The 7896-nt window shown below is 41.5% G+C and overlaps 1 non-coding gene across 1 annotated transcript; it reads right to left on the bottom strand.

The window, feature by feature from the left end:
* Positions 1-5691: 5691 nt before the first annotated feature.
* TRNAE-UUC (transfer RNA glutamic acid (anticodon UUC)) lies at positions 5692-5763 on the bottom strand. The gene has a single exon. It is a non-coding gene; the product is annotated as a tRNA-Glu (tRNA).
* Positions 5764-7896: the final 2133 nt, after the last annotated feature.

The raw sequence follows: 7896 nt of genomic DNA, 5'->3' as shown, positions 1-7896 counted from the left end.
TATAATACTGAATACAATGTAATAACTATATAAATAGTTATAAACACAATGTAAATATTATGTAAATAATTGCCAGCATGTGGCAAATTCAAGTTTTGCTTTGGGAAGTTTCTGGAATTTTTTTTCAAATATTTTCCTTCTACAGTGGGCTGAATCTGCTATTTTGGAACCTATGGGTATGGAGGACCAACTGTACTTGGATTTGATTTGATTATTTGAGTTGATGATGCAGCATTTTATAAATGGGAGCAAATTCCTAAAAAAATTACTCTGCCAGCCCAGTTCAGCCCAGGTCTCCCCCTACCAGTTTTAAACCATTGAGTTGTCTGACTGCTAGATCCAAAGGGAGTGTCTTTCGTGGGCTAGCTTTAGCCAGCCCCAGCAGATGAATATCCAACTCCTTTGAAACATTTCAATCTAGCCTCTGTCCTAGGCACACAAGACCCAGTAATATGTTATGTTTCTTAAAGAACTCACAATCAAGTATAGAAAAAAAAGATTATTAGGAAAACGAAAGATTGAATCTTCTAATTGATGTCAAAGCAGAAAAGGAGTTGTGTAACCAACCTCTGGCCAAAGTGAACAGGGAACAAGCTTTGGTCAGAGGTATAAGAAAGCTATTGTGCAGAGCCCAAAAGGCATGTAATGGGTTAAAAAGGAAACTAAAAGTAGAGCAAAGATGGATTGTCGAACTTCCCTTGATTCTACTTGCCCCTGAGAAGAGAACAACCACCATTCACTCCCTGGGGCCAAACTGTGTTTACCCTTGAGGTAACCTTCCTCAGTACTCTCAGGGGAACCAGGAGACCAGACACACTGCGGCCCTTTAATTCCTGCCTCTGCCAGAGCTTTAGTCAGAGATCTGGGATTGCACCAAGTTTTTTCCTTTGTACTGCTAACACAAATTGATCATAACATTTTTGAAAATTCACACTGACTAGATACTACATTTATTTATTGATTTATTCATCTGTGAAATGGGGATAGCTACAGTATCTGCTTCAGAGTTGTTTTAAGGTTAAAGATTTTGTATATTTATGGGTACACATACATATACTCTTTATATATATATTATATATGTTCTTTACAACAATGCCTGCACATAGTAAAGACTATCATGTGTTAACCGTTGTTTTGCTATATTTGAAATATACTTAATTTTAGCTTTTAGCAACCTAAATTATTGTGTCTTAGGATATTGAATTGGTCTATGTCCAAAGTGAGCTTCACGTGAATATTTGCATTAACCAAGAATATGGGAAACTGCATTTCTGGACCACATGCTTTTCAATCCACAGAGTGGGATTTATCATTTTACCCAGGCATTAGATTTGCTCATGTCAAAATTCTTTACACTTTGCTCAGTCGAAGGTGTCATTTCCTGAAGCATCTTATACCATGGTTTTTTCCAAACTGATTGTTTATGAGATCTAAATCACAACTGTGGGGGGAGGGGGAAGGAAATACGAAAAAAAGTCAGGTTGCATCCCACGTGGTAATCTAAGTTGTTTTGTGTAATTTCAGTTTTGTGTGTGTCAGTATGTCCAGGATCACAAACCCTGCAGTGTCTTTTCTTTTCTCTCAAAGGTAACCAAAGTCCTGCTTTTTCTACAAGTTGCTATACCAGTGCCTTTCAAACATTTTCTACAAAAATCATCTATAAAAATTTATGTTCTGGTTCATGGGCAGGGCTCAAGAGTCTGCATTTCTAACAAGCTCATGATGGAGATTTAGTCACTAAGCCATGTCCAATTCTGTGACCCTGTGGACTGTAGCCTGTCAAGCTCCTCTGTCCATGGAATTCTCCAGCAAGAATATTGGAGTGGGTTGCCATTCCCTTCTCCAGCAGATCTTCCTGATCCAGAAATTGAACCCCAGTCTCCCACATTGCAGGCAGATTCTTTACCACCTGAGCCACTTGGGAAGCCCAACAAGACCATAGGTGATACCAATACTTCTTGTCCATGGACTACACTTCCAGGCCGGCTGCACACTAGAATCATCTTTGTGATTCCTGGTCTGTATTCCCCACCCAGTAGCCTCTTGGACCTCATCTACACTTGCTTTTCATACAATGTCCTACTGGGGCTGCTCCGGTCCTCTTGCTTTTCTCAGTGCACAGGTATGGTCCTCCTCCCTGGCTTCGCCCTGTTCTTCTCTCTGCCTGAACATTCCTCCTTTGAATGGCTCACTACTGTACTTCCTGTGGGTCTTTGCTTCAGTGTTATCTTCTCAGTGTGATCTTCCCTGTTTGACACTGACTCTGCTTCTACCCCAGCATTCCTTCTTCCCTGCTTGATTTTTCTGTTAGTCTCATCTCCATCAACATACTTTGTATTCCTTTGAAAAAATTATTTATTGTTTTTTTTTCCCCCTTCATTAGACTGAAAACTCTATGAGAATAGAGATTTTGGTCTGTTTTTATCCTCTGATCTCTCTCCAGCACCTAGCACAGAGTATGTGGCACATATTTTTTTAAGAGTTAAAATATTTATTAGTTTTTAACTTTTCCTTTTTTGTTGGCTAAGCCCCCAAATGGCAAGCATCTTAATTGTTTTCTCACCCTTATATGTAATGTGCAGTTGCGTGTAGTCATGTGTGATAGCTAATGTTGGGCTTTCTGTTATCTGTATTAATTTTTTTATTAAGTTTTAAATTAATTTCTCTGTTAATTTTTTGTTGATTCTTTCTGGTAACCTTATTTCTGGACCCATCCTCTTTTGCTTGTGTAGTATTTAGCCTACACAAGGAGGAATGAGTCTCTTTAAGATGCTGTGTGTAACAAGGCAGCTTACTAGAGATCTTCTCTAGACGTTGGAGATAATTATCAAGTTAATGAGTGATCCAGACCAGAACTATATATAATACTGGAAAGAAACTTTAACCCAGGATTTTTACAAGATGGCTGCTTTAGTCTGTTTAGGCTGCGGTAACAAGAATACCATAAACTGAGTGGCTTAAACAATAAACATTTATTTCTCACAGTTCTGGAATCTGAGAAGTCCAAGATCCAGGCACCAGCAGATTCAATGTCTGGTAGGGACAAGTTTCCTGATTCATAGACAGCTGTCTTTTCTCTGTGTTCTCCATGGCAGAAACTGATAAGAGAGCTCTGTGCAGTCTCTTTTGAGGGCATTAATCCCATTTTTGAGAGCCCCACCCTCATGACCTAATCACCTCCAAAACCCCTCCTCCTAGTATCATCACATTGCGGGTTAGAACTTCAACGTGTGAGTTTTGGGAGGACACAAGCATCCAGTCCGTAACAATGACTAAAGGATTTATCAGTAATTACTCTGTCTTTAGCTATGATATAGTGAGAGAATTATATCCAATTTACCAGGAATTATACAAAACAAGTAGGAGATTCTGATGTAAGTAGTTTTCTCTCCTGTTCACTACGGATCTGCTGTAGGAAATTATTTGTGGAAGAAGGAAAGTTATAAAATCATCTTTCTCTGTCTCATTTTTAAGGAAACCCTTAGCCTGGTGAAGCTGGAAGGGTGGATTTCTGTTCACATATTTTTCAGTCTGGCACTCTCTTCTGTCGTTCTCGTTCTTCTTTTGTTTGGTTGCTTTGGGTTCTCACTGCTGTGCTCAGGCTCTCTCTGGCTGCAGCAGGCAGGGCTCTCTTCGTTGTGTTTCACAGGCTGCTCACTGCAGTGGCTTCTCTTGTTGAGCAGCACAGGTGTGCCGGCTTCAGTCGTTGCAGCACACGGGCCCAGCAGTTGCGGCTCCCTGGCTCTTAGTAGTAGTGGTGATCAGACTTGGTTTCTCTGAGTGTAGAATCTTCCTGGAGCAGGGATTGAACCTGTGTCCCCTGCATTGTCAGGCAGGTTCCCATCCACTGTACCTCCAGGGAAGTCCTATTCTTCTTTTTTGACTATGCCCATGTTCTATGTCGAGGTAATAATTTCCCAATTGCAGGAAGTTCTCCATCCTTACCTGTTCAAAGCTCATTCTCCTCATGGTGTTTTCTCTTTCATGATGCATACTCTGTGAAATGACTGCTACGGATTTCTCATTACCTGAGAGTAGGCTTCACTTTGTTTTCACTTTATTCTCTTCAAATACTCTCCCTGCTGTTAAGTGCTATCTATCTACCTTCTTCCTTGGTTGCTTGTCATGAAAGGATTAATCCTTCTTGTGTTTGGGATCAGGATTCAGAGTGACTTCCAAATTGGAAGTGGGATTTAGAAAAAAAAAGGTCTCTGCATGGCACTTCATGGGGGTGTAGGGTTGGAGGGCACTGGGATACTGGTCCAGATCTCTCTTCAGGAAAGACATTCTGCTTTAGGAAAGACTAAGTCTCTTTCCTTACTTTGCCAACAAAGGTCCATCTAGTCAAAGCTATGGTTTTTCCAGTGGTCATGTATGGATGTGAGAGTTGGACCATAAAGAAAGCTGAGTGCCAAAGAATTGATGCTTTTGAACTGCGGTGTTGGAGAAGACTCTTGAGAGTCCCTTGGACTGCAAGGAGATCCAACTACTCCATCCTAAAGGAGATCAATCTTGAGTATTCTTTGGAAGGACTGATGATGAAGCTGAAACTCTAATACCTTGGCCACCTGATGTGAAGAACTGACTCATTTGAAAAGATCCTGATGCTAGGAAAGATTGAAGGTGGAAGAAGGGGACAACAGAGGATGACATGGTTGGATGGCATCACCGACTCGATGGACATGAGTTTGAGTAAGCTCCGGGAGTTGGTGATGGACAGGGAAGCCTGGCGTGCTGCAGTCCATGGGGTTGCAAAGAGTTGGACATGACTGAGCTGACTGACTGACTAAAATCTCTTTAGGACTTATTCTCCTAGCCGCTAGGAGTGCTTCTGGAAAAATGCCCTCTGGGTTGACCCCCTTGGGTCTGAGCTGAAACACACCCCTTGCCTGAGGTCATGCTTCCTGCTGGCGGCCCACATCCAGTGGCTAATGGACTAGACGTATGAAGGTTTGGCCCTCTTGCCAAGTGACCTGTGAAGTCATAATCTCATTTTCAGAACTCCCCACAGGATCAGTTCAGGCTTTATTTGAGACTGAATTAATAACTGGACTTCTGTCTCTGTCCCACTGGCTCCCCTCTCTTCCCTTGCCACATGCTAATCTCCATCTCAGAGTGGGCTCCTCAGAGAGCTCAGCTCTGCAGTGTACTGCTCTATATCCTTCCTGATTTCTTTCCCAACGATTTCCACCCTGACAGCCCTGGAAATGGGAGAGCTGAGCAAATAAGCAAGAAAGTGACACAAGCATAAGGGAAAATAGGCCGAGCTCGGTATGGGGACTGAAGACTGAGCTATGGGAAGTAATGTTAGCCACAAGGCAGAGGTCTGTCTACTAGAACCAGGGTAAAGATGAAGGTTGAAATAGCAATAGCTTTAGTATTGAGTAAGCTTGTTAAACATCCTCTGGCTGGGGTCAGGATTCATCTCAGAGTCTGGGGAGCTTGAAGCGTATAAAGGTGCAGTAAGAGAAGAAAGGATATTTGGAGCCTAGAATCTGTTCAGTGTGTTAAATGTAGAGACAGGAAATTAGGCAAGTTAGTCAGCATTTACATACTCACACTGCTGCTTTTGGGAAAAGAATCGAGCTTAAGGAGCAGTATATATTTTATTTGCTCCACTTTTCAAGGATTGCCCAGCAAAATTAAAGAGTAATTTTTTTTGACCACACCGTTCAGCTTTCTGGGTCTTAGTTCCCTGACTGGGGATTGAACCCAGGCCACAGCAGTGAAAGTGCTGAGTCCTAATCACTGGACTGCCAGGGAATCCCCCCAAAGACTAATTTTCTTATTTAAAATTCTCTAGTAGATTCCCTGCATTCATTCTCCATAGCATACCTTACGTATGGGTAACAAATCTCTAGGAAACCCAATGAAAATGTGAAGTATAAATAGGACATCTATATTTATGAGCGCAGGAAGGAAGTGTCAGCCAAAGATAGGAAACAGAAAAGGGATGTTAGGGTCTAGAAAAGAGCAGCTAGACAAGTCTGGTGACTTTGTTTAGTTTCTTCAGGATTGGAGAATCTGCATTTTGAGCAAGTCCGGCAGATGGTGCTGCTCCAGCAAAGAGCAGAAAAATCATTTTGTTTCCTAAGATGCAATTTATCCTGTTTACAGTTCTGAACTGGTAAGATTTTTGCCATAGTAAAATTTGAATCTTGTGTCTTCAGCTGTTAATATATATACAAAAGCTTGTGTTCAACAATAGTTGCCCACCTGGGTCATTCTTACTTCATATAGGGGGTTTATCTACAAGGCTCCCGATTTTCTCTTGCTATTTCCTGCTATGACGAGAGGTTCTTCAGTCAGTCCTGCAGTCATTCCTGCCACCATCACTTGCTCTCCACTGTGTGCTTGCAAGGAAGCACTCCAAAATCTGTCTCCCAAAATGCCGCTGTTAATGCTTTCTCTGCCTCTGTAGATATTTCTAACTTCAGATAAATTCACCTTGGGGATTAAAATTTCAACACATAAATGTGGGGGAGATGTAATTCAGTCCACATAGCACTCACTAACTACAAATGGACTTAATATCAAGATGTGTCAGTAATGCCAAAATGCAGGTACTATCATATATATTTTTGTCAGATGGAATACCCATTATCCTTGAGTCTAAACTTAACATGTTGAAACAAACAAACAAAATTTTCTGTTTCTTTCTAGAATGATTGAAGATTTTTAGCCACCAAGTAGTTTCCTTCTTTGTTTGTTTTTCAACTTAAAAAAATTTCAAACCTACAGAAAAGTTGAAAGAATAATATACCCATATATAGACTCACCTTTTTGCCACATTCTCTTACATCCCAATCATAGCCTCTTAACTTGGATCGCATCTTAAAGAACATTTGAGTCAACTCTCGCCTCTTACACAAAATCAGTTCAAGGGGTCATCCAGCCTCCACTTCTAGATCTCTGATGGTGGATCTTTGAGCCACCCGTCTTTGAGCCAGCCCCATCTGTTTTTGGAGGCCTCTTGTTGCCACTAAGTTTGTCTTAGAATAAACCAAAACCTGGCCTTCCGTAACTTTCCTCTGCTGGACTTTATATAACCTCTTTCGCCCGACAAGCTAATTCTAGTTCTTTTCTCACATGACAGCTTTAAAACATTTGAAGGCGCTTCTCATGTCGTCTTCCTTACTCTGCGGGAAGAAGGACTTACCAGTCCTGATTTCTTCATCCATGTTTCATTTGGAGTGGTAAAGAGACCTTACTTGCTTTGGTAGTAGGTTCATGTATTTACAAAGTGTCACTCAAAGTTGACAAGACCAATAAGGCTTCTTTATTTCTCTAATGGATGAGATTTTCCTCACTGACTGTGCCAGGTGACTCAGTTTCCTTGAAGTGTGTGGACGTCGAGAGTCCTCAAGACCACCTTCAATTTCAATAATTCATTAGAATATTTATAGAACTCACTCAACATTGTTATACTCATGATGATGGTTTATTACAGCGAACGTTTACAGATTGAAATTGACCAAGGAAAGCAATGCCTGGGGTCTGAGTCCAGGAGAGTTCCAAACACAAACCTTCCAATTGCCATCTCCCAGAGGAGTCTCTGACAGGGCTAACTTCTCCCAGCAGTGACATATAACAATCCGCACAGAGTGTTGTCAGCCAGGGAAGCTCACTTGAGCCACAGCAACCACTGTTTTTACTGGGGTTCAGTCACATAGATATGATTGACCACCTGCATCTTAGTTTCCAGCCTCTCCAGAGGTAGTGCTGATGGGGTGGCCCAAAGCCCCAACCATAAATCACATTGTTAGCATAGATTATCTTGTGTGCCCTTAAGGCTCCCAGGGTAAACAGACACTCTTATCAGGCAGGACATTCCAATGATTTAGGTATTACCTCCCAGAGTAAAGGCCAGATTTTTCTTGGGGCAAAATTATTTTC

The sequence above is a fragment of the Capricornis sumatraensis genome, chromosome 23 (genome assembly GCF_032405125.1).
Source record: "Capricornis sumatraensis isolate serow.1 chromosome 23, serow.2, whole genome shotgun sequence".
Lineage (NCBI taxonomy): Eukaryota > Metazoa > Chordata > Mammalia > Artiodactyla > Bovidae > Capricornis > Capricornis sumatraensis.
Note: the sequence above shows the minus strand (reverse complement) of the source record. Positions and strands in the feature narration are given on the sequence as shown.